The following is a 26,003-nucleotide window of genomic DNA, read 5'->3' as shown; positions in this document are numbered from 1 at the left end:
GGCCTAAGGTAGTGTGAAGAAAACTTTAGACTTATCAGAGATTTTCTTATTAAGGCCTTTCTGAAGTTGATTCCCTTTGTCCCTAAACTCAAATGGTTGGTCTTTGATGGATCTTTATTATCAAAGGGAAATTGGATACCTTGATTTTCCAGGTGCTTACTCCCAGCTTAAACCAGGCCAGTTTGAGACAACAAATGCAGAATTGCCCAGATCTGTGCTTCCACCAGACTTTGTGGATCCTCAGGGTGTGGCCCGCTCTGTCATTTGCAATCTGCAGATACTCTCCCCTTATTGTGGACAACTGAAAAAAATTGTGGTCTAGAACGAAAGCTTACTCTGTGATCAGTTGACTGGTTTAGGGTAGCATCTTTGCAACTCTGACGGTGATGTTTTCCTGGGTTCCAGAAATGAAACCCATGGGCTAGGGTCACGGGGGTGAGGAAGACATTTGGAAAGTCTGGACAGTGAGGCTCAGAATTAGTTTGGAAATTCAGTCTTGTGAAGAAGCCATCTCGTTTTCATTTCTCCCATGGATTTGCATGGCATGATTCACTCCACAGTGGACTCCTTTTCTTATTCTGTGATATTGATAAAATAGTAAATTTCAGGAGTAAACAAAAAGATTGTGATCCTAAGGCGAGAGCTACTAAAATCTCTGTTGTTTTACATACAATTAATATAGACTGTGAATGTCATAAACTGAAGATTTATATGAAAACAGAGTTCTATATTTATAGAGTATATAATTCATATTAGGGGAAAACAAAATCATTTGTATTGTGCAATGATCATTTGGGGGTTGTCTTCTCTGAGGGCTAATGTGGTCTACAAGGAAATTCAAGTCTCCGAATTCAATGTGACTCTTACAGTTCAGTCTTTGAAGTACATTCTCGTACTCTAGTTGGGATAAATGAATGATGCTTGTGAATAGATCCTACTCAGCCTCCTCAGTTCTAAACGAGGCAGTAAAAATGATAGGTGGATGATATTTGTGAATGGATAAGCTAAACTCACCTGATCCTTGTGGAAGTTGATTTGGAGATGAACAATTTGCATGGCTGAATTTTTACATGGGGAAATTGCTTCCTGTGGCCCTTTCCTTGGCATCTCATTAGAAAATAGAATTTGAGGGAATTGCTGAGTTTATTGTTTTCTTCAGTGTTTATTTAATCCGGTTCTGTTTCTCATTTACTTAGTGTATGTCTTGGCAGAGAGGATCCTGGCTGGTGACTTCCTTTAGCTAAAGTCTCACAGTAATAATCTGGCAGAGAGATGACAGGCCCAGTTAAGACATGCCCAGTGCAAGGCCCACATGCATGTATCTGTACACCATGGACTTCAGTTTGGTCTGCAGCTTAGCTTAGAAGAATGGAGTGTGGGGTGTGGAAAAAGATTTGGAAAGATGATAGTGTGCTATTATCGTTACTAACAAAGCCAAATAATTAGTTTGTTGATTTGCTGTCAGCAACCATGATTCACATAGCATGGGATGAGCCTATTTATAGAGCGATAGCACCTTCCACATCTCAATTCCAGGGAGATTCTTTTACTGGATTAGGAGGGAGTTGCTAAACACCAAGAAGAAAAGCTATTTGAGGGAATATGTTTTATAAGCATTTGATGTTACCTTCACTTAATATTTGAGTTTTATTCTTCAAATCACTTGCCCTTCTAAGTCATATCCTTATGAAACTATAAACTGAGGCACAAATGGTAATCAAGAGGTGAAACGGAATAACTTGTCCTGATAAAGAATTCCTACTCTGAATTTCTGTCATTGAGACACATATTCCATTGACCAGACTTTCCAAAGGAATGAGGCTGAGGCAGTGAAACTATGTCACATGTTGGATGAGACAGGCCACGGTTGTATTTCTGATCTCAGGGCTGACATATTGAGTGTCTCTCACTTTCTTGTCTTAGTTCACCAAATTCTGACATGTATAAGGTTGAAAGTTTATAAACACAGTGGAAAAATGAAATTAAATAGCAAAGGTTTCAGATTTTAAAATCATGATATTGCCAGTTAAAACGAGAAGTCAAAGAACAGGACCTCTCATCGTGAAATTCCAGTGCTATAGTGCACATCAGATGCTTAATAATGCTATCCTGGGAGCACAGTGTGATGGCTTGCCCTGGGACTGTACAGCACAATCCTTATTTAGATGAGAAATCCTAGAATCAGAGCAAGTTGGTGGTCTATGGAAGGTTACATAGCTAGATTGTGGCAAAATTGGGACTAGAACTAGATCCAGTTGATTTTTCTTGTCCGTGCTCCTCACAACACAACACTGAAAAAAGCAGTATAAAAAACGGGGTGTTCTCTATTAAAGAGGGAAGTGATTGCATTTATGTTTACCATTAGGGATTGCTGCTGCTGCTGTTTTTATTATTATTATTATTATTATTATTATTATTATTTTGTAATTAGAACTTGAAGAGTGCAGAATACAGGAGGTACCATGCATTATACAATAAATCCATTAGTGAAGATGTGCAGACAGCACAGGAGTTCTTAGCCCTTTAGGCACTGGTATTGTAGCTCTTTGGAAATGAGATGTTGCAGACCTTGAACTGGCAAGTTGGCTGAGGTCATTGAACCATAAAAAAGCCTTTAGAACATTTCTGTTTGTGTACCTGTTAATTAGGAAAGGAGCATTCTTATGTTATTATTTAAGTCATTATTTATGGGTGAAATACCTGTCTGAGCGAGGCCTGCTAAAATTTTTGCTTAGATGATGATTTGGTGCATCTAGGCTATGACTACATCCATGTGAATTGCATAGCTTATTAATTTCCAACATTTGTTCTACTTTTGAGTAGAAATACCTGTACAATTGGTGGACTCCCAAAACATTTATGTTTTGACTCTAAAGTCACTGCAGGTAGTGGATAGCATTTACAATCAAGAAGGGAAAAATGTTTGTCGACCCTCTCTCTGACTGTGGGAGAGGCCATGAACCTTGGATGTCATCCCTATCACTCTTTCAGTTTTCAAATGAGAGCCCTCTGGAAGGTTATAGAGTGATGAGAAAAGTCTTGATCACGTATTTTAAGAGATTTTTTTTGTTTTTATTATTTTTCTATATCATTTAATTCCTTCCTTTAATCCAGAGGATTAAGAAAAATCAGCAATCAGGAAAAATTCCTCATCTGAAAACATTAGATATTTTTCATGTCTTAAGTATTTGGTTTTATAGGCCCCTCCCTTTTGAAAATGATGTAGTATATTTATACTGAGTGGATAAAATGAATCAAGTAAGTGATTATAATTTTTGCTAAATTTTGTTGCCTTTTGTTTGCCTTATTTTTGAGTCCTTATTTCTGCTTTTCTAAAAATTGTGTGTATTCAAAATATTTTAGTATCCTTCCAACTTGTTTTGGTAGATGTATAGAATTTAATAGCACACTCATTCAACATTTTACTATCAAATACATTCTTTTACATAGATGAAGAAGACATTACAGAAAATAGAAACTTCAGCAAGAAAATTGATGAGAAAGGGGAAATAATGCTTAATCATGGGATCTATGGAACATAAATTAGATTTTTATAAATTGAAATACTTTTGGTCAATATATAGATCAAAAATAGTTTCATATCACAGGTGATATTTTACATTTATAGCAAGTACTTTTATTGTATTTTCTTTTTTAAAAGTCTGACTCCTATCTCAACTACAGAATCAGCCTAATTAAATGATATTTGGCTTGATGTCTACTAAAAAAATAAAAAAAAGCAAAGAAGCTTTTCACTTCAGAAACCCGCCGGAGGGTTTAAACTGATATTTTGAATGTTTTTTTTTTTTAATCCTATTTTCTCTAGAGCAATGCATTCTCATCGATAAATTAAGTTTCCATTGTAAGAACATTTTAAAATAGCAGGTACTGTGATCTCTTAATTTCTTTCATCCCACAGAGATCTCATCAAACCATAACTCAGGATTAAATCTTTAAAGTTGTAATGAAGTTGATATTTTTGAATAGAATTAGAAAAACAATTTGCAGGAAATGAGGCAGTCTCTGTATTTGAGTATGCAACAGGAATATTTTGGAAGACCTTTAGAAACTAAAGCTTTGGCTCATAAAATTATATGTAGAAAAAAAGTACAGGTCTTCCTACTATAGCACCACATTGCTTCTGTTCCTGGTGAGAGCATCTTTGTGTGTGGATACTACAGTGTGGATTTGGTTTGGGGAATTTGTTAATAGTGATTACTTTTTCTTGTCTCTTCCTTGCATGCTTCATCAAAATGTGTTTGCTATTGACTTTCCATCCTAGAATTATTTTAGATTTTATGAAGACTCTCAAAGACAGCCTCATTAGAGGGGGCCCAGTTCATTTACTACATTTTGCATTCTGATGGTCTACGCAGCAAACTAGAAAACTTTACTTGTTTAAAGAAAGATGCACCATATAGAAAGGACTCTCATTTCAAGGCCACCTTCTATGCATCTGTAAAAAGGAGAGCCTTAGATACAAAATGCCTATAAATTAATCATATATAATAATAACTTTTAATAACAATTATCTTGACTATATGACAGGAATTTACAGAATTTCTTCACAGCTTTTCCCCCTTTTATTCTTTAGAGCAATCCACTGATATGGGCAGCCCTATCTTTGTGATCAGAAAGCTATGCTTCAGAGTGGCAGGGAGACTTGTTCAGGTTCATGGAGTGAGGAAGTGGCTAAGCTGTCACATGACCCTCACCCCCTACACTGCAGGCATCTGCCCTTATCTTCTACTAAGTTGAGCTAAGAAGACTGAATGTGAATAACTCAATTTGATTTGAAGCTGGGAAATTCTTGTTGGGTGAATCAGATGAAGAGTTCAAGGACATGTGGAGTGTGATGACAGGTTTGTTTTGCTGTGTGTGACCTAGAGCCCCTAGGGGGGATCTCTAGTGAGGATGAGGCATGAATTAGAAAGACTGGTGGCTGGGTTGATGGGTGCTGGTCTTAGGCTCCTGGCTAAGGTGTCCCTCTATGCATGCCAGGAGCCTCAGAGATGTCAAGTATGCCACTTGGGGCACCCAGGCCTCATGGGGAGACGTGGGTCCAGAGGGATGGGCTTTCTTGACTATAAGCATAAACAATTACTTCAGATGTTTACAAATGTGAAGAGATTAATATCAAGGTCAGGATTTAGTCTTCCTGTTTTTTTTTTCTTTTACTCTTTTATTTTCTTCTCTTTTCTTTTCTGTTTAACTGATGGTGAAGCAGAGTAATTAAGTACATGGATTTTGGTGTGGGATCTGCATTCAAATACTGGATATTCTGGATATATTATTTGTAAGAACAGTAGGCACCTTTCTTATTATCTTGGAGCCTCGGTTTGCTGATTTATAAATGAAGATATGATCTCTAACATTTAGGCAGGAAACATTTCCCTGAGGAAGAGTCATTTAAGCTGAGTTCTGAAGGATGGGGCAGGCAAAGGGGAGTGGAAGAATATTCAAGGCAGAAGAGAACAACTTTTGTGAAAATTGAGGTTGGAGGGAGTTGAAGTGTAGATCGAATAACGTGAGCAAAGGTACAGGTAATGTTGGAAAGTGTGGCAAGGGCTGAGTTGTGAGGGATTTTGTATTTTAATCTAGGATCCATAAAAAGTCAGAAATAGGGGATGATATAATATGACTTGCATAGTTAAATGGACGCTCTGGCTTTGGAAAGGAGAACGGATTGTAGGATAGCCAGAGTAGAAGCTAAGGCATCATAAGAAGGCTAGGGCATAAGTCTGGGTCAGCAGTTCTCAAAGTGTGGTACAGAGGCCCTAGGAGCTCCTTGAAAACCATTCATTGGGTCCATGTCATCAAAACTGTTTTCATAATAACATGTCCTTAATACTAATTATTTACTTTTTTCATTCATTCTGTTACAAGTGTCCAGTGGAGTTTTCCAGAGATTATATAGTATATCCACAATCATCTGTAAGGGCTGTTAAAATTTTCCTCCCTTTTCAACCATGTATCTTTGTGAGGCCAGGTTATCTTTATGTACTTCAACCACAACAACATATTTCAAGAGATTCAATGCAGAAGCAAGTTTAAGAATCCAGCTGATTTGTATTAAGCCAGGCATTAGAAAGATTTGCAAGCATGAAAACTACTTTTTTTTTAGAAATTTTTGTTTTGGAAATTGTAGATATATTTTATTAAAACATATCATGTTATTAATATTTAATAGGCTTATTGTTATTTTTAATCAATATTTGAAAATTTTTGTTGTAAGTTCTAAACATGGTAAATTTTGAATGACATAAGTCACATAAACAGAAGCTTTTTTGGGACTCAATAGTTTTTAGAGGTCTTAAAAGAGTCCTGAGATGAACAAATTTGAGAACCATTGGCCTAGGCTATAGCTCATGTTGACCTGAGGCATTCTGGCAGTCGCCATGGTTATGAAAAAAGGAGAGGGAGGTGGAATGAACAGAGCCTGATAATAGGTAGGTCTGAATCAAGAGCAGGTAAGGTGCCTGGATGATACCTGGCTGAACAATTCAGTAGTGAGTGGGAACTTAGTTCAGATGGAGGGGAGCTGGGGAGGAGCAGGGTTGATGTGCATTGAGTACTACTATTCCCAAACTGCAAAGCACTATGGGATACTAAGGTGAAAATTTGAGTAATGGTATTATTTATTATTTAATAGTTTTATACTATGATGAAGATCCTGATTACGTATCTGTATAAGGCTATCTACTTTATTCTTGAATTCTCACAGAGACATTTTAGAATACTTACTCTCCACCACTGATGATCTAGGGCCTTGCTTGCAAGGGTAATCCTATAAGCAAATACATTTCAGGCAGAGAAAAATATTAAAGAAAGTAGAAAACCTTCATAATTTTTCTAACCTTTTAAAATTGAAACAAAATGTTTAGTATCTAATGAGCGCTCAAAGACATTTAGCCTGGTTCAGTCCTAAATATGTCCTGAATATGGTTTTCATTATGTGTGGCACCTCGGTGGATTTCATATGTGAGTTTAGACCAAGTTCATTGGTCTTTGTAAAATCATGTGAGTTTGAAAAGATAAACTTTGTAAAGTCTTCCTTATTTTACCTGCCCAAAGTTAGTCATTTCATTAGTTTTTGGCTCCCTGCTTCTAATCATACTGTTGTTAATGTCTCTTAATTGGAGTTTAAGTGTTTACAATCTTTTTAAACGACTTTTCAGGGGTCATTTCGAGTAGAGAGAGCCCTAAGGCCTAAGACCAAACTTGGTTTCCTAGAGGAGAATGACATGAGACAAATAGGATCTGTGATCCAATCACAAAATGTTAGAGTTTAGAGATTATATAGGCCAGCAGTTCTCAAAGTAGCTGCAAAATGAAATCACCTGTGAGTTTTTAAAGTGTGCTAATGCTGTACACCCAGAAAATCTGACTTAACGTGTCTACTCTGGGGCCCAGACATCAGTCATGAGTTTTGTTTGCTGGTTTTGAACTTCCTAGGTGATTCTGCAGGGCAGCCAGGGTTCAGAGCCACCAATGATTCCAGTACCATCCTTTCATATCTTATGGCCCTCAAACAAGCAAAAATGGTTATTTTATTCATTAATGCCTTCAGGAACATATTCATAACCCCTAGAAACTGTGTACACTATGTTACATTATTACGATGATCCTTTCTTTTTGCTTACTGCTGAATCTTTCAAGTGTTCAATGGTGTCCAAAATCTGAGCCACATAAATGTGGTCTGTGTGTGCTTCTTCTTTCTGACCAACATGTGAGCTCCTTAAGATAGGAGCTGTGCACCGTTCCTTAGTATTTCTCAGTGCCTAGCATCCTGCCCGTGTTGCTGCAGTTCCTCAATGGCTGTTAAAGAAGTGAGGAAATGACATACCTACTCACTGAATCTTACCTTTACAGCAAGCCCCAGAGGAAGAGGGTTGCTCACTGCTATGTCCAGTTCTCTCACAAGGATGCTGATGCCATCTTGGGGCTCCTCACATTCATGAATCCAGTTAGAAGTATGTAGATTATGAGTTTCAACTGAGGTTTGTTTTTCCTAGTCTTTTTTTTTTTTTTTTCCGCACTCTGCCAGCACTGGAAATGGACCCATTTATTTCCTTTCCTTTTCTTTTCTTTTCTTTTCTTTTCTTTTCTTTTCTTTTCTTTTCTTTCCTTTCCTTTCCTTTCCTTTCCTTTCCTTTCCTTTCCTTTCCTTTCCTTTCCTTTCCTTTCCTTTCCTTTCTTTTCTTTTTCAAAGCTCTTTATTTTTAACTAATCTGTACACCCAATGTCGGGCTCAAACTCACAACTCTGAGATCAAGAGTCGTATGCTCCATCAACTGGGCCAGCCAGGTGCCCCTGGGCCTGTTTTGTTCTTTGAAAAAACAAGGAAACTCTATTAAAGGACATCTAAGGGCCTTATTTTAGCTTACAAAGTCATTAAATAGCTCCCCTCCCCGCAGGAGAAACACTCATGAATGAGGACATGACATATTCATCTGCTCCCTGCTTTTTACTTACACAGGACTTATAAAAACTATTTTCCTAGTGTGCTATTTAGGATATTCCTAACTGCATCCCATGTTTTAATTATGTGTAATGTGCTATTAAACATATCTTTGTCAAAGGTATTGGTCTTTATTTCTTTTGACCCCAATTTAGTCCCATCGTGTTCTTCAAGGATTACAAATTAAATCCAGTGCACTGTAGTGTTTAAGATTTTTTTAAACCTAAGGTCAAAAAGGGGATTGAAATGAAGTATGAAAGATTCAGGAGAGAAAAACTGTGAGCTTGTATAAGTTATTATAAAAAATTAAAAAATAAAAATTTCCAGAAGGTATTTTTTTATGGCTACTGCTGAATTGAATGTTTTATTTTAATTTGGGGAATTCAAAAGATGACCCAGATCACCTTCACAATGCCCTAGAATCAGATAATACTCCTCAAATAATTAAGAACCAAGGGCAAAATTTAAGTAAGTACCAAAAGTAGGGTTCTATATTCAAATTACTTGGTTAGAATAAGTGTCAGATTCTGTTTCTAGGCACATAGAGCTAGCTGAGCTGTCTATATAATATCCATCCCATATGTGATATTTTGTTGGGGAGAAGACTTTAAGAAAAGACAGCCACCCAGAGTACCCGGGTGGCTCAGTCAGTTAAGTGCCTGACTCTTGATTTAGGCTCAGGTGACGATCTCATGGTTTATGAGTTCTAGCCCAGAGTTGGGCTCCACACTGACAATGAGGAGCCTGCTTGGGATTCTCTCTCTCCCTCTCTCCCTCCCTCTCCTCCACTCCTGCTTGCTCTCCCTCTCTGTCTGTCAAAATAAATAAATAAACATGAAAAAAAAATAAATAAAAAAAAAAGAAAGGACAGCTACCGAAAATCACATAAAGAGGTTGGAACAGAAAATGTTAGTCGTGTCTAAGTAATAAAAACGATAACAAATGAGGAGGATCTCAAATATCAAGGAAACCCAGATTTCTCACTATGGAGAGAGTTAAAGCTACATGGTCCTGCTTGACTGTTTCAAGAAAGACTGCAGTGGGATTTTGCATGCAGTGGGACTGTAGCCATGAGGTGAGGTGTTGAATGGCATATGAGGTGATGATGGTCCAGAAGCTCAGAATTCTAGGAAAGGAAGTCCTGTTGATAGAAACCCAGGCTTCCTCTGTAGTCCTTTCCTAATGGGGTATCCCTCAAAGATGTTGGAGGAGATGTATTTTCTCTTCAGGAGAGGGCTCCTGTTTGCCTCCTTGCTGACCCTCTCTTTCCCTGACAGGTCCCAGAACCATTATCATTTGTAGCTTTTGTCCAGGAAAGTAGTCATCAGCATCGTGGCTGGGCTCCTTTCACATTTCGCAGCTCTGGTATCTTGAGAGGTTTGACTACACTTCCCTCTCCACCTATAAGCCATGAGAAAAACAGCGCCAAGAATGAAACTCAGTTCGAAATCATGCTTCTTTAGTTTTTCCACAAAATGTCCTTCTTTGAAGCTCCTGAGCTGTATTTTCTGGTTTACTACATGGATTCTTGAGTTAGAGTTTTATTCATTATAGTTCTGCTAATGGGGCTACCATCTTGGTTTGGAACCTGAAGGTAAAGGTTCCTTGGACCACTTCTTATTTTCACCCAAACCAGAGTCCTGCCCACTCTCTTTCTCATGCTGAGCAAACACATTCAGTCCAAAGCTTGTTTCCACGGAGCTGTTGGGTACATACCCTGCAAGGGCTGGAGAGCAGCAAGGTTCATGTATCTTGGTTCGGTATTTGAATCCAGGAAATGCCTGAAATTTTGATTAAAAACTCTTGTTAGAATTGGCACTTTGTTGGGGCACCTGGGTGGCTCGGTTGGTTAAGTGTCCAACTTCAGCTCAGGTCACGATCTCACAATTTGTGAGTTTGAACCTGTGTTGGACTCTATGCTGACAGCTTGGAGTCTGGAGCCTGTTTCAGATTCTGTGTCTCCCTCTCTCTCTCTGCTGCTCCCCCGCTCACACTCTGTCTGTCTGTCTGTCTGTCTCAAAAATAAATAAACATGAAAAAAAATGGCAATTTGATACTTTGTCTCATGCCATTACACAACTGCATTTGAGGATGAGTATCTGTGACATCTGCCTTGATGATGGGGGTCAATCTAATGGGGTATACAACTTAAAGTGTTAGTAGGTTTGAATTGGAAAACATCAGAGCTCGTTACAATCACCCACCTTACAGAGGAGGGAACTAAGACTCTGTAGGGGTAAGTTAGGTTACACAACTACGAAAGGCAGTGAGTACTGAAACTCAGCAGAGTACTGAAACTCAGCATAAGCCTATGCCTTACTGTCTCCTGGGGGATATTGCCAATGCTGGTAGAAAGATCTATCCACCTGTTCTTTGTCTTGAGCAATTCCAACGTGAGTGGTTGCTTTTAAATATCTATAGTCAAGTTATATTGCCAAACACCTTTCTAATATCTGTTTGCCATGGACTTGGGCACGGGATATAGCAATATGAGGAAGACCCTGTCCTTTTCCTTTAGGGAAATATATAATTAAGATTTGTCAACTCTGGCTAAATTTGTTCCAAGTAGTTTTGTTGTGTTCTTTTGGACAGTTTCTCCTTTAATGTCTATATTTCAAGAAAAATAACAATGTTCCTTAATTTAAAAAGTTAGCCACAATCTGTCTTTTAAAAATGCTTTGTGTGGGTTCAAAGCCTGGCCAAAGGCATACTGTTTTATTTATATAATGACAACATGAATTAACTGCACAATCAAGGTTTTTTCTTCATCCCTCCACACACAGTGCTCTGGTCAACTCCGACATTGTTGACCTTCCTGGAACAGTTGCCACATCTATCCATTTAAGTTCCTTTTGTCTATGGTTGTTTCTGTTTTCTCCACGAAGGATGACATTAACTTCCACACCTATCTTCTACTTACCCACACATAGCCCCTCATTTATCCATCCTGGTACAGTACTGCCCATTATTTGAAGCTTAGCTCAACTGTCATCTCTTCTGCTAGATCTTCTCAGATCCTCCTGGGTAGAATGAATCACTGACAGCCTCAGGCTTCCTTTGGCTTTGTACCTATTCTCTGCAGCTCAGTCTGTCTTGTCTTGTAATTACTATATAAGTACCTATCTCTGTCTTTGGAATCTGAGTTCCTGTAGGAAAGGGGCCATGTCATGTCAGTGCTCTTTCCAAAGCAGGTGGTCAGAAATAACTCATTAAAACAAAATGAATTCCATTGGTGACTAATGTGCTCATGGCATCAATACTAGTAATGCTCCAGCCTAATTTCTGCACAAATGTGAAAATGCTGAGCAAGAAAAGGAATTAGTATTTTAGGTTACTATCACTTTCCTCTTATTTGATGTTATATATAAAACACCATGTATTACCAATCCATTTTCCTTTGATGTACAGCATTATATACATACAAAAATCTCTTGTGTTCCCTTTCTCTTCAACCCAAATTCCGGTTGTCATCCCTGTTTCACTCAGTATATACTTTTCTCTCTCCTTTTCCTTACCAGAGTAACTACTTCTAAAGGGGGAAGTTGCTATGGGAATGCTAAAAGAGGGAGCATCTTTATATTAATTTAAATCTTTGACCCAGAAACTGAGGGAAAGTGGGTGGTATGGCCAATTTGGAAAAGGGCCCATTCTATTTTGACTGGCTTTGGTTTCTTAACGTTAGGTTAATGAGGAATAACCTTTGCCATTGATTTCAAATTCAGTCATGTCTAGTCCTTACATTTATAGTTGAGACCAATAAGTCGTTTTAGTGTTAAATACTCTTGAGGGAACATATTCACTCCAGTTTCCACTCTCCTTGGTGAGGCTCTAAGTGATGGGAGAATACAATATTGATTGGGTCTAATGGAAAAGCTTTTTCCTGTCAACTCTTTATTACCTCATTGGTGTTTCTCCTTTCCTCTTCTCTTTCTCTTAAAGCTATTGATGGCAGCATTAAGTAAGTCTTCTGTGTATGCTACCATCCTTGGTATTTATTCTTTTGCTTGGTTTGAAACCCAGCCTTTTTTTTTTTTAAGAAGATACGAATAAAAGAGGTCTTCAACTCAGTCTAAGGTAACACAGTGTCATAGATAACATTGGCCGGGGAATCAGAGTCTTTTTGACCTTGGGGGGATCTTTTTTCTTCCCTTCAGCTTAGTTTCCTCATTTTTCGGTACAGGGGTTATATCAGATGGTTTCTGAGATCCCTTTCAACTTTATCATTCTTGAGGTATGTTTCTGGTGTTAATACTTATAAAGGACAGTTGGTTGGATTCTAAAATTCTAAGATATCTGTTTGTCAGATGTAAGAAAATATCTTAATGGTATGTTGAATATGAAATTGTGGAAGATTTGGCATTATATTAAATGGAATAGCAAAAAATGAACAAATATATTTTGCTTAACAACTCTCTTCTATCTTCTTATTTGTTCTTAGTCCCATTAATTTAATTGAACACAAATTGACTGTATTTTTAAATTTTCCTTGTATTATTTTAGTTTTTAGCAATTCATTAGGCATTCAGAATAGACTATTACATAAGCTTGGACTTCAGCACTGAAGGAATTCAATAAGATGGTGGAATCATATTTTGTTCTAATGGAAAGTACATTTGCTTATTTACTAGTGCAGCTTCAAAGGGAAGATAACAATACAAAATAGACAGGAAAAGGAATTATGAGATTGAGTGAAAATTGAAGACTTATTTCTGAATAAGCTAATGTGAAACATACTTCACAACAATTATAAATTAAGCAGTGGAAATGTGGTAAAGTATAGAGTGCCATAGGAATTAGATTGCTAGTAGAGAAGGAAGTTATGCCTTCATTATATTATATGCCTTAATTATATTTCCCAGACCTTGGGATATACCTTTTTGGTACATTTTACAGCAAGACTTCATAATAAAGGAAGGAAGAAACCAACATTTACTAAATAATCAGGTTTGACATACTCTTAGCAATCATCGCATTTGTATAATGGACAGTTGGTGAAATTTAATTGTGCTCATTAGTGGTAAAACTATAAGATGTAGAAACTAAGGATATAATTGAAATATTTCCTTAAATGATAGTTTAGAGTTTTTGTCAGTTTCATTTAGATATATCACCCATATCATCTATTGTCATAGGCACTATTGGTATTTGACCTTTTTCTTCTTTAAATGTTTTCCATTTCTTTATCTGTGCAGTATGGCTATAGTATGCATAGAGGAAATTCAATTTTATCTTTTGAACCACTGATCATGTTCTTTAACCAAAAATAAGTTGGCCTGTTCCTTCAATTTAAAGTCTAACACAAAGTAACTTGTAACTCTTCCATGAGAAGGGATCTTTTTGTTTCTTTCTTTTTTATAAGTTTATTTATTTATTTGGAGAGAGAGAGAGAGAGAGCACAAGTGCGTGAGGGGCAGAGAGAGGGAGAGACAGAATCTCAAGCAGGCTCCATGCCATCAATGCAGCCTGATGGGGGCCTCAAACCCACAAACTGTGAGATCATGACCTGAGCTGAGATCAAGAGGCAGCCACTTAACTGACTGCGCCACACAGGTGCCCCAGGGATCTTTTTGTTTCTAAAGAGAATGTCATAACAGTCAGGAGGCTCTACCTTACAGTGTTTACCAAGTATGAAGAATCTTCAGGGAAGCAGTTTGGAGGCCTCTTATGGGATTATTTCTCTCTATATAAATATGAATTGAGAATGAAAGTAAGATTCTATTGAATTACTGGCTGGTTTGCTGTTGATTATAACACAGAGCTAATAGTAATTTCTATAGTTTTTGGTTATAACCTATTTTCTTGGTTATTAACCTATTTTATGCTAAAAGAGAAAACCTAATATAGTACTTGAAACATAGATGTCACATAAAAAAATATTTGTTGAATGAATAATCTTACCAATGACATAGACATAACAAAACCAGTAAAAACCATCAATTTACTGGTAATGACAGGGTAAATACAGATTATATTGATCCTTTGGGAGATCTGAGTTTGTCAGGTGACATTTTCTGATTCAACTCTATACTACATCTTAGATGAAACAGGACATAGGTAGAATTAAAAGCAAAACTATAGGGGCGCCTGGGTGGCGCAGTCGGTTAAGCGTCCGACTTCAGCCAGGTCACGATCTCGCGGTCCGTGAGTTCGAGCCCCGCATCAGGCTCTGGGCTGATGGCTCGGAGCCTGGAGCCTGTTTCCGATTCTGTGTCTCCCTCTCTCTCTGCCCCTCCCCCGTTCATGCTCTGTCTCTCTCTGTCCCAAAAATAAAATAAACGTTGAAAAAAAAAAAAAAAAAGCAAAACTATACCCATTAATATTGTAATCTTAGAGTCTCAGGATTCTGAGAGACTTTTAAGGTCATGCAGCTTACATGATATTTGTGTATTCTGACCCCGTGAACACTGTTCACTTACTTACATGATCATACAATTATCTGCCACACATCCAGTTGTCTACTTATAATCTATCCAGCACTGTGGTGTGGGGTAACAGAAAAAAAGAAACAAGTCTTTCTCTTGAAGTTGTGTGTTAGTGGAAGGTACCGAACATCAAGAATTTCACGTGTTGTCCCGCCTTTTTCTTCAATACTTTAAGAGTTCTTTAGTTCTGGAGTTCTTTAATTTTTTCCATTTTTAAAAAAAATCTGTGCATTATGTTTACAATTTACATAGGTAAGTTGAGTTTTATCTTTTAAACCATTGACCATTTGACCATGTTATTTTTACTGAAAATAAGCATGGCCTGTTCTTGGAATTTGAAGTCTTTTTATTTTTTAATAAAATTTTTAAAAAATTTTTATTTATTTTTGAGAGAGAGAGACAGAGACAGAGACAGAGCGTGAGTGGGGGAGGGGCAGAGAGAGAGGGAGACAGAATCCGAAGCAGGCTCCAAGCTCCGAGCTGTCAGCACAGAGCCCGACGTGGGGCTCGAACTCACGAACCATGAGAACATGACCTGAGCTAAAGTCTGATATTTAACTGACTCAGCCACCCAGCCACCCCTGAATTTGAGGTCTAATACAAAGTCACTTTTAGCATTTATAGCATTTGAAAAAGGATTTACAGCACCTAAAGTTGCATGACATATAGTACGTGTGTTGACGATTGTGATTACCTACTTCTGAACAAGCTTCCAATTTATTAATATTGTGGTAGAGGGTACTGTTTGGAATCACACATAATAATCCAGGTTTGGTTTGATAAACCCAGAGTAAAATATCCTCAGCCTGGATTAGAATTTCTGTGAGGCCTTTAGGAGGTCACTTTATACTTCTGCACAGTAATATTTGGTTAATTGTTCTTGCAACTGCTGTTTTATAATGTGCTTTGAGAAAAGAACTTTATAATTTCACAGTAGGGATTTTATTATTTTTTAATGTTAACCAAACTCAGGATTTGCAGAAGAGGTTTTTGTCTGCATTCTAAATTAAGTCTCCAGTTGGTCTAAACCTCATGGAATTGATTCAGGCACTTTCACAGGTAGATTTCACAGCATGTAAGCTATATGCTCCAAGGCCTTATTGTGTTTAATTTTAAGAGTTCTGAGCATATCTTTGTTCGCAATTTCACTGCTACAGTCTGTGCACTAATGTAATGAAGAGACATACATTTTACTGGTCCCAAGACAGTAGTTCTTTTACTTCCTGTGCTCATACAAGCCCCACTCATCATCCAGACCTATTTTCCAAGTTAAATTCTTCACCTTCTCCTTGCTGCACCCACTTACTCTGTAGATACGTTTATCATAAAACTTGTAACATTTTATTGAAATGCTTATAGTTTTTGTTCTTCTGCTAGACTCTGAACTTGTTGACAGCTGGGTCCATAAAAGCAGGGTCACCTTTGTAAACAGTAGTGTTTGCCAAATGATACCTTTAATAGAGGTATTCCTGGGGTTTTTTTGGTTGTTATTGTTTGTTTCTCCTTTCTCTGCTATGGTTTCTCCTTGGATGGGCTCATCCTTATTGGCTTCATCTGTCTTTTCTATGGTTCAGGCTCACAGATTGACATCTGAGCTCCTTATCCAAATATCCAACTGCATGCTAGATATCTCCATGTGGTTCTAGTGGTAACTGAAATGCAACCTGCCTCATCTTGAATTTATTATTATTGTTCTCCAGATCTCAGTCTACCCTGTATCTTGTGTTTCCCATCTTAGTGAATGGTACTATCTGTGACACCATCTAGGCATTTAGCAAATATTATATTTAGTAGTTCAGTGACACCAAACTTCCTGTCTGCCAAATTGGCCCCATTTATCTTCGACTCACCTCCTCTTTAGTGTCACATCTAGTCATGGGTTTGATCTCTGCAAAGTTTTATTCCCTCATTTATTCATCAGACACTAACATGAGGACTGTCTAGGGACTGACTACTAAGGGATAGTAAGTTGAACCAGGTATAGTCACCAATATCAGACACCTTGATGATCTTTGTTCCATGTTATGTTTATCCCATCCCTGCTGAGATTTGGGGGCTTTTTCTTACAACGTGGAATGTTGTAAGTCCCCCACCTGTTGTCTCAACCTCTCTTTTCTTGACTCCGTGATCATAGTTTACACAGAATTAAAAAAAAAACAACATACTAAATATTATGCTACTTCCCCATAAAAACCTCTGTAGTTTCCCAGTTGCTTACAAAAGCACCGTTAAATGGCCTAAAAATGACCGTGGTTTCCTGAGATCTTGTTCCATCCGTCTCTTTATCCTCTCTCTGCATTTATCTGCAGCCCCCACACTCTGACTGTGGCATTTGAGCCAGGGCAGGGAAGATGAGCATGATTTCAGAAGTCATTGTGGGCGGTAAGCGCATGAAGAAATGAGAGATGGGAACGTATATGGCTGCAGGTCCCAGCAGCTACTGATGGTCAAAAATACATAGCACAAAAAGGCTTTTCCCCATTCCTCCGTTTTGATATTTCCCACATAGTTTGCAATCTAAGTAGCCATTTTGGATGTGTTCTATGGAAGGAAAACTCATGGATGTTGGAATATTTTTCATAAACTGAGGGAACTAAGTCAGTGATCGAGTCAGCCTAGGAAAGAGCTCTTTCTTTATACACCTGGCTTATCATGGCACCTTTCTTAGTTTAGATTAAATATTTTAAAATTGAAGTGAGAACCTTAGAATATGATACTAAGTATACATAGTTCTTAGTTCTTGTTGCCCAGATATTATAGATTGTAATTTTAATCTGATATATAATGTTCATTTCATCATTTGTTCCTTAGGTTGAATTTTCTGCCATTGTCTAGTTTAATTGTAGCTTATACCTGACACCTCTAGTTTATAACCTCTCATAGAAATAATGCATTTTGAAACATGGGCCTTGTACTTAATATACTTAGAAGAGAATGCCTACTTATTAATTTGTTGTATCAAGTAGAGACAAAATTGATTTTAAGCAGAATCAAAATAAGGTTAGAATTGATCTAAAATTTTGTCTTTTGCTTCTTTTAACCTTATGAAATCAATTAAACACTAAGCACTAGGAATGCTTCGTTCCTTTTTAAAATCTAGGATTAAAAAAAAGAGGTAGTGTTTATGCTGAAGGGATAGCATTGAAATATATGTAAGCAGTTCCCAGACTTCCCCTGGAGGAAATGCTCAGTCCAGATGGTCCCAGACCTCAGGGGAAAAGTGTAGAATAGATGTTGTTAAATTAAGTTTTTTTTTTTACATTTCTCAGCCATTTACTTGTTTCTTTGTAAGATCTTCTTTTTCTTCTTTTTTCTGTTTGTCTTTCTTTCCTTCTTAATTTTTAACTTATTTTTTTTCAATAATTGGGTATCACAGGTATCAGTCACAAATAAGTGACAAAATTTTGACACTGCTTTATATTTCCTAAGATAGAAGTAAAAGTTTTTGCTCATTTTGTCTTTTTTTCTATTTCGTATGTTTTATTAAAAAAAACCTGAATTTTTAAAATATATTTTCCAAACTTGAGTACTTATTTATATAGTATTTCAGAGTCTGGCAGTGTATAGCAAGGTGCTTTCAAAAATATTAACTATCTGAAAAATAGGGATAAATTTATGATGGTTTTAATTAAAAACAAATGATATTAATTTTTAAATTTTTATTTTTCCTTCTATACTCCATTTATCTCCAATTTTTATTACAGTTGTCACTGTGTTGAAATTATGTGTTTATAATTCACGTCTTCCTTAATAGATTGGATTTTTTTTTTTTTTTTTTTTTTTTTTTTTTATGAAGTTTATTGACAAATTGGTTTCCATACAACACCCAGTGCTCATCCCAAAAGGTGCCCTCCTCAATACCCTGGATTTTTTTTTTAATGCATGGATTCTAGTTGTAGTTCCCATGACATCTAGTACAATATGTGGCATATCGTTACATTTCACTAGACAAAAAAAAAGTGTCTAATTTATGTCAGTTTTTATAACTGCAGTATAAATCCTGACATCTTCCGGTATAACAATTTATGTATTCCACTACACTGTTTTGGATTGTCTTTTTTTTTTTTTTTTTGGCTTATTTTCATGAGAACTTACATTTTATGTACTTTCAATTACATAAAATAATTAAGAGTAGTAACAAAGTTTAAATTCATGCATATCTATTTTGTTACTCTAATTATTGAAAGTAACTATCCTGATTTATTGAAAAGATGAAGTAAGACACAAAGTCTATTAAAAATTTGTCAAGGATTTTTCAAACGGAACTTGGCTTTTTGAATTAGTTTATCAATTAAGCCATTTTCCTTCTCCAAGCAGTAAAACAAAAGACATTGTTGATTGTCTAATCTTCCAACAAAATGGAGAGCTATACTTTCAGTTCATTGAATCTTAGAATTTTAAGCTTCTGAGTAACTCCTCTCTGTTTCCTCTCTGTTACATCTATTCTGTGAAATCACAAAAAGGCCAATTCTGAGATGTCATTTGACTTCTTCTTCGGAGGTGTCGTCATCAAATATTAACCAGCTTCTCTGTGGGGCTCTCCCACAGGCAGGCATGCCAGAGCATGTTCTGATTCACAGATAATAATGGGATCTGATTACGATCCTTGGATTTACAGTGCAGTCATCCCACGTCTGAGACAGAAACACTGTGGATATTTCTCTATATTCCTTCTCAAACACAGTGCAGATCCCTGCTAGCAAATGCCCTTTTTCATATTCGTATCATTATTATTCATATTACTGTTACAGAATTCCGTGATGCCACGTAAGGAACTACTACAGCCATCTGCAGTGTTTAGAGATCAGGAAGCACCAGGCTGGTTAGTGTCTACCTTACGGAAGACAATAAAGTATATAAAGGCACTAGCCCTGTGCCTGGAACATTGTAGGTTTCTTTTTGCATCCCCCCGCCCCCCCCCCACATACTTTTGACTCTAATTCCAATATTCTTTCCATTACATAAGATTGTCTCCCTTACTAGACTCTTTACTGAGTCTATTAGAAATGCATTAGTTTCATTTTCACTTACCCAATTGGTCATTTTCAATTTGTGCTTTTTACACACTTCTTATTTCTGTTCATACATTGCTGTGTATATAGAAGGAAAATTAGAAAAAAATATGAAAATTATGTAAATCACTCATATAATGATTGCAATCAGAACCTTGCTTTAACTTTCACATTCTTTTTTATTCTTCTGGATTTCAGTGAGTTATAGGACTCTGTATTTACAATAAATTTAAGCAAATGAGAAAAGTAATATTTGATGAGATTTGAATATTGTTTTGGAGGAGTGAGATGGATACACATTGCATCCCTGGGTCATAAATCAGTCAGAACTTAGAACAGATGAGATTTGTGTAGGGAAAAATTAAATAATGATATAGGACTCAAACAGCCATTGCCACAAATCATATTGAAGATATGCTCCCCAAGATACATTGCAGCTAGCATGTAGAGTGTGTGTGCATATGTATGTGCATATATGCATGAATACTTGCACACTAACAAACATAAACGTGTGAGTAAATGAGCTATTTAAAAGAGTGTCTAGGACCATGAAAAACCCACATAGCAATATGTGATCTAGGTCAGCTTAGAGCCATATAATTAGTTCAGGGAAAACTGTGTTCATGTTCAGACTATGTCACTAAGTGGGTGGCTGTCATTTATTCTTTTTTTATTCAGCCAATACTGTAAGCTTACCATGTGCCAGTAATTAGACTGAGTAACAGTGAGTTACTTCACCTCTCTGAGCCCCAGTTCCCTTAATGTTAAAATAATCTAATAAGAATAAAAATGAGTCTTCTAATCTTAGATAGAGGGTCTTTGTCCTGGACTCTACCCTGGCTTTCCTCCAGTCTGGTCTTTCTCTATGGGGCAAGGAGTCCAAGGGGTGAAGGGGTGATATCCACCTGGAGCCCATGCTTCTTCATTCGATCCCACATTCTGGGTATCTAGAAACCTAGAGTTCCCAACACAACATCACTGAGCCCCCAGCTGGGGGCTGGTGCATGGGCTTCTCCCCTAGAGTCTGTGCTTCCAAGGGCAAATCACACCAAAAGGGGTACACACCTAGGCTTGAAGGGTCACTGAGGCTGTTTGCAGGAGGTGTGGATGGCGCTTGGCCATGTAGGCTTCTGTGTCAACATGAATCCAAATGAGGCCCCTAGCAGTGTTGTTTGGATGGAACTGGGCCGTGGGAAGAGAAGAGATCTGAGGTCTGAACCTTGGGGCAAGTTCTCCCAGTGCCTGTTTGGCAAAAGATTCTGAGGAACCCAAGAAATTTAAGTTTGATTCTCTCTTCTGGTTCATGAGAAGGTATAATATTCAGGAAGCAAAACTAAACATGTTTTATTGAACAGTTAGTTACCTTGATTTATAAATTTAAATAGAAGACATATGGTATGAGAGTCTCCATTTGTTCTCTCGCCCTGGGACCTACAGATATTAGAAGTGGGTTTAAGTAATACCTGCCTTAGAGGTGTATTTTATGGAAAAAAATAGGATACATATACTTATATATATTCTATAATATATATGTTCTTTATATCATATATTATAGGATATATTCTTTATATAATATATAACAAATACAATATATTCCATATATATAGTTTAAATTAGAAAAAATATACACAGATTTATGGTATGTTTTTACTTTGTAATAATATAGAAATAAATAGTAATGGAAGGAGCCCCTTGGTACTTAACATACAACTCTAGTATACAGTGCTCAAGATATTGTAGAAACACATTGTCATAGCCACAGTGAAATGCATTAAACATGACAAGCGTCTTCATATCTGTGTCTTTGCACGTGCTTCATAAAAAGCTATTTCTTCTTCCTTCTTCCTCAAATGAATCATATCTATCTATCTATCTATCTATCTATCTATCTATCTATCTACTTACCTACCTATCTGGCATCTATCATCTATTATCTGTTGCTACTCTATACAGATGAGGACATTATAAAAGAGAAAGCAAGTGACTTACCCCAAAGTGACATAATTGGGAATACATTCAAGTTTTCCTGACACTTAAGACAGTCCCTTTTTGTTCTTCTAGCCTGCCTTAGGAATACACAAGTAGCTGGCCTTCCAGTCTGTGCAGATGGTGCTCTGAATGGCACCTCTGGAGCTTGGCAATGGGAAACCTGTGGTGACTCAGTGATAAAGTCATTACTCAGTAGATACTCAGTATAGTTTCAGATGTTCAGCATATATATCTTGTGTATATATCAGCATAAATCTTGAGTGAGAATTACCTGCTAGGAACAGGAGCCACCATATTGGGAACTCCTGAACACTTTTGCACCTGAATAAGCAAAATGACATCTGTTCTATCCTTCTTTCCTTCTGTCACAATAAATTTGTTTTTGTTTTTGTTTTTTTTTTTCTTCTAGCTGAAACCAGTCTCCTGGTTCTAAATTTCATCCCTTCCCACCTTCATAGGAAGGAACTTCAACTCCTCTCTTGGATTCTTACTGCTTTCCATTCAACAGGCCTAAGTCTTTCTAAAACAACCAGACAACCTCACCACAATCCCCAATCCTTTGTAAGGTGCTTACTTTTCTTCTTGTTCATGTTCAAAGTTAGAATTCTCTGTACATACTGTCAGCTTTTCTTCACCTCTCACCTCACCTCATATTATTCTAATCTGACATATACTGTCACCACCACCAAAACTGCTCTTTCATGGTCATTAATGACTTCCAGTTTGCTAAATCTAGTGGGTATTTTACAATCCTCATTTATACAACCTCTTAGTAGCACTCAGCGCTTAGCATAGCCCTCTCTTCTAAGTTATAGACCTGCATATCTAACTTGTACTTGGTGCCTAAAACTGAAAATATCCTCCACTGAATTTGAAGGTTTACTCCTATATCTGTTCCTCTTTTATATCCCTCTTTTCAAATAATGGCACCAATATCCATCTTGTTTAAATCAGAAAACTTGGACTCATCCTTGACATGTTAAGCTAGCTCTGACAACAAAGTTTTATTTGCATTCAAAGACTGGTAAGAGTGACTACTTTTATTTTATTTTATTTTTTTTAACGTTTATTTATTTTTGAGACAGAGAGAGACAGAGCATGAACGGGGGAGGGTCACAGAGAGAGGGAGACACAGAATTGGAAGCAGGCTCCAGGCTCTGAGCCATCAGCCCAGAGCCCGACGTGGGGCTTGAACTCACGGACCGCGAGATTGTGACCTGAGCTGAAGTTGGATGCTTAACTGACTGAGCCACCCAGGCGCCCCAAGAGTGACTACTTTTAAAAATTGTCTTTTTGCCCTTTGGTTTACTTCCACACCAGCATATGAGCAGTGCCAAGGGTATACATAAGAGCAAAGATACAGGTTAACATTTGCAGGTCCTCATTGCCTCCCTAATATCTCACAGAGATATCCTAAGCTCAGTGGTCAATGTAGCTCTCTCTCCACAGAGAGAGATCTGTATTAGGTCCGAGAAGTATAAACTCTGAGTTATGTCTTTCATGCCATTCTGGTAAGTGTGTGTTATTTTGCAGGGGGGAATAGATTATCTACTCTATTTTCTTATAAGAAAATTCAGGCTGTGCCATGGTTCTATACTTCCACTTTCTATTTTTACTGCCCTCCCACACATTTCCTTCTCTGCCCACATGCAATTAATAACTAAGTGAAGACAATTTTACATCTTAAACCACTCTCTGTCTACAGAATACTGTGATGCAAACCTGTCCATCTCTTGATTGGTCTACTGTTGTTACAGTTGTTGTTTTCTTACTTATCTCCCTGCCTGTCTGTTGTTTCTCTTGCAGTGTCTACTGAGTTTGTAAAATATGGGTTCGGTTATATCATCTTCAAGCTTAAAATTTGTACATCTCTTTTAATTATTCTTTGCAAAAGTTAAAAGTTCAAAATACAACCATTCCTTCCAGAGGGAAATTTTCATAATCCAAATTTTGCAGTTGTATATATTAGATTAATATAGTTGGGAAATAATCCATATAAATTATATAATAATGAATGATAAATATTACATAATTGTAATTTATTTTGGTTGATTACTTATTCTAGGTTAGAAATTGCAAAGGAGTAAAAATAATTCTATTGCTTGCTTGCTTGCTTGCTTGCTTTGAACGACTTTGTGTTTTGTTTTTTATAGCAATGTATTTTGTTATGCTACAGACAATAAAGAAGACCACACTAATAATTGGTAAGGAAAGAAAGACTATTATTACTGGACAAAGGTACATAAAATCAAAAGCTAGACTTGTACAGTGTTTTTTACAACTATACATTTGAAGTTCTACACCATTGGCATAGATGGGAAGGGGTGGCCAGCCTCAGTAGAGATAGACCACTGTTTCAGTGGTTAATTTTTTATGGGCAAGTGCAGTAAAACTGTACCCTAAATTGTCCTTTCTACCTGGCCCTATATCTTGTGGTTTTTCAGTCTTGAGTTTCTCAGATGACTCCTGCTTTTACACTGATTCTTCCAGCATGGTCAATTACATTCTGGATGATCTGGACTCTTCTTGGGTCACATTCCATACGCTTAGTCTCTAAATTCCGGCCACACTTTCAGTTGTTTAAACTCATCACAGTCTTGTCTGTCCTTGAAGCTTTTCTCTTGTACTGCTGCCCTTGTGTGGAATGTTATCACTTTACACTTCTTACATTTTCTCTCACCCACCTGCTCTATCAAGCTAATTGTACCAGGTTCTTTAGGACTCATCTTCAACATTATGTCCTGATTTTTGACTCCTGTCTTAGTCCATTCAGATGAACTGGTTTACTTACAAGCAACAGACATTTATTTCTCACACTTCTGGAGACTGAGAAGTCCAAGATCACAGTGCCCATTGATTCACTGTCCAGTGAGAGCCTGCTTTCTCATCAATGGCCATCTTCTCGCTGTATCCTCACATGGTTGGAAGGGTGAGGGAGTTCTTTGGGGCCTCTTTTATAAGGGCACTAATCCCATTCACAAAGTCTCCATCCTCATGACCTAATCACCTCCTAAAGTTTTCACCTCCTAATATACTGTCACCTTGGAGGTGAATGATTTCAACATATGAATTTTAAGAAGACACAAATATTCAGTAACTGAAACTCCATTGAGACCAGATAAAGTCCATCCTCCACAGCAGCCAGAAATCTTTTAGAGCACTTCTTATATTTGTAATAAATTAATTATAGAATTATTTAAGTTCTCTCTTTCCTCTACACGGCCAACTTTATTAGGGCATGGACCGTAATTGTCTCGTTCACATGTGTATTACTTAGCTTAGTACCGAGGTCAGAGTGTTGGTGGAAGGAAGGGCCAGTGTAAGGATGGAAGGAAAAAAGGCAGGCAGTCAACAAGCTTAGGCTATAATTTTGTCATGCATCTGCCTTTGATATGTATTTTTCAGAACACATGTGGTCTTTGGTTATCTCTACCTTGTTATTCTGAGAATTCACATTATAGGTCACTGAGATAATTATTGCTTTATGTAGCAGGCACTTAGTTGCTGTTTGGGGAAATATGTCTATCAATATGTGCAACCATGTAGAGCTGGTCTGTTCAATATGGTAGTCACTAGCTAACATGGCTTTTGAGCACTTGAAAGTGGCCAGTTTGAATTGACATAGGCTGTAATTGTAAAATACACAGTGGAGTTTGAAGATTTAGCATGAAGGAAAATAATATAAAATATATCATTTGTGCTTTTTATGTTGATTACTTATTTTGGATATGTTAGGTTAAATAAAATGTTATTAAGATACTTTTAACCATTTATTTGCCTCTTAATTGTGACTGCTAGAAAATTTTAAATTATGTATGTGGCTGGCATTATACTGTCTTTGAGAGCATTGGCCCAGGTGTACAACACAGCATTCTTTCCTTTGCTACTACACCCTGAGGGAGAGGGAATTTCTAGTGAAATGAGGTAGCTGCTTTCAACGATGTTGTTCTGAGGAGTCTAAGAAGTTCTACCGGACTCCTTACTGTGCAACTACGGGCTGGTTTCCAGTTATTTTTACTGTCTTACTATTACAAGGAGAATTTCTGGACAAAAACACTATTTTGGAAGTAGCATCATTGTTACCTTCTCATAGCTTTATATCATTCATTTTGCCTGTGA

At 37.2% G+C, this 26,003-nt stretch overlaps 1 protein-coding gene across 1 annotated transcript in view; it reads left to right on the top strand.

Moving 5' to 3' along the window:
• The window catches only part of FGF12 (fibroblast growth factor 12), a 266,484-nt gene that overhangs the window by 2,675 nt on the left and 237,806 nt on the right, over positions 1–26,003 (top strand). The gene's annotated exons all lie outside the window — the stretch shown is intronic.

Source organism: Lynx rufus, unplaced genomic scaffold, assembly GCF_022079265.1.
Source record: "Lynx rufus isolate CCGP_SWC_20201006 ecotype Redwood Valley unplaced genomic scaffold, mLynRuf1.p SCAF_5, whole genome shotgun sequence".
Lineage (NCBI taxonomy): Eukaryota > Metazoa > Chordata > Mammalia > Carnivora > Felidae > Lynx > Lynx rufus.
This window is presented reverse-complemented; position numbering and strand designations above follow the sequence as displayed.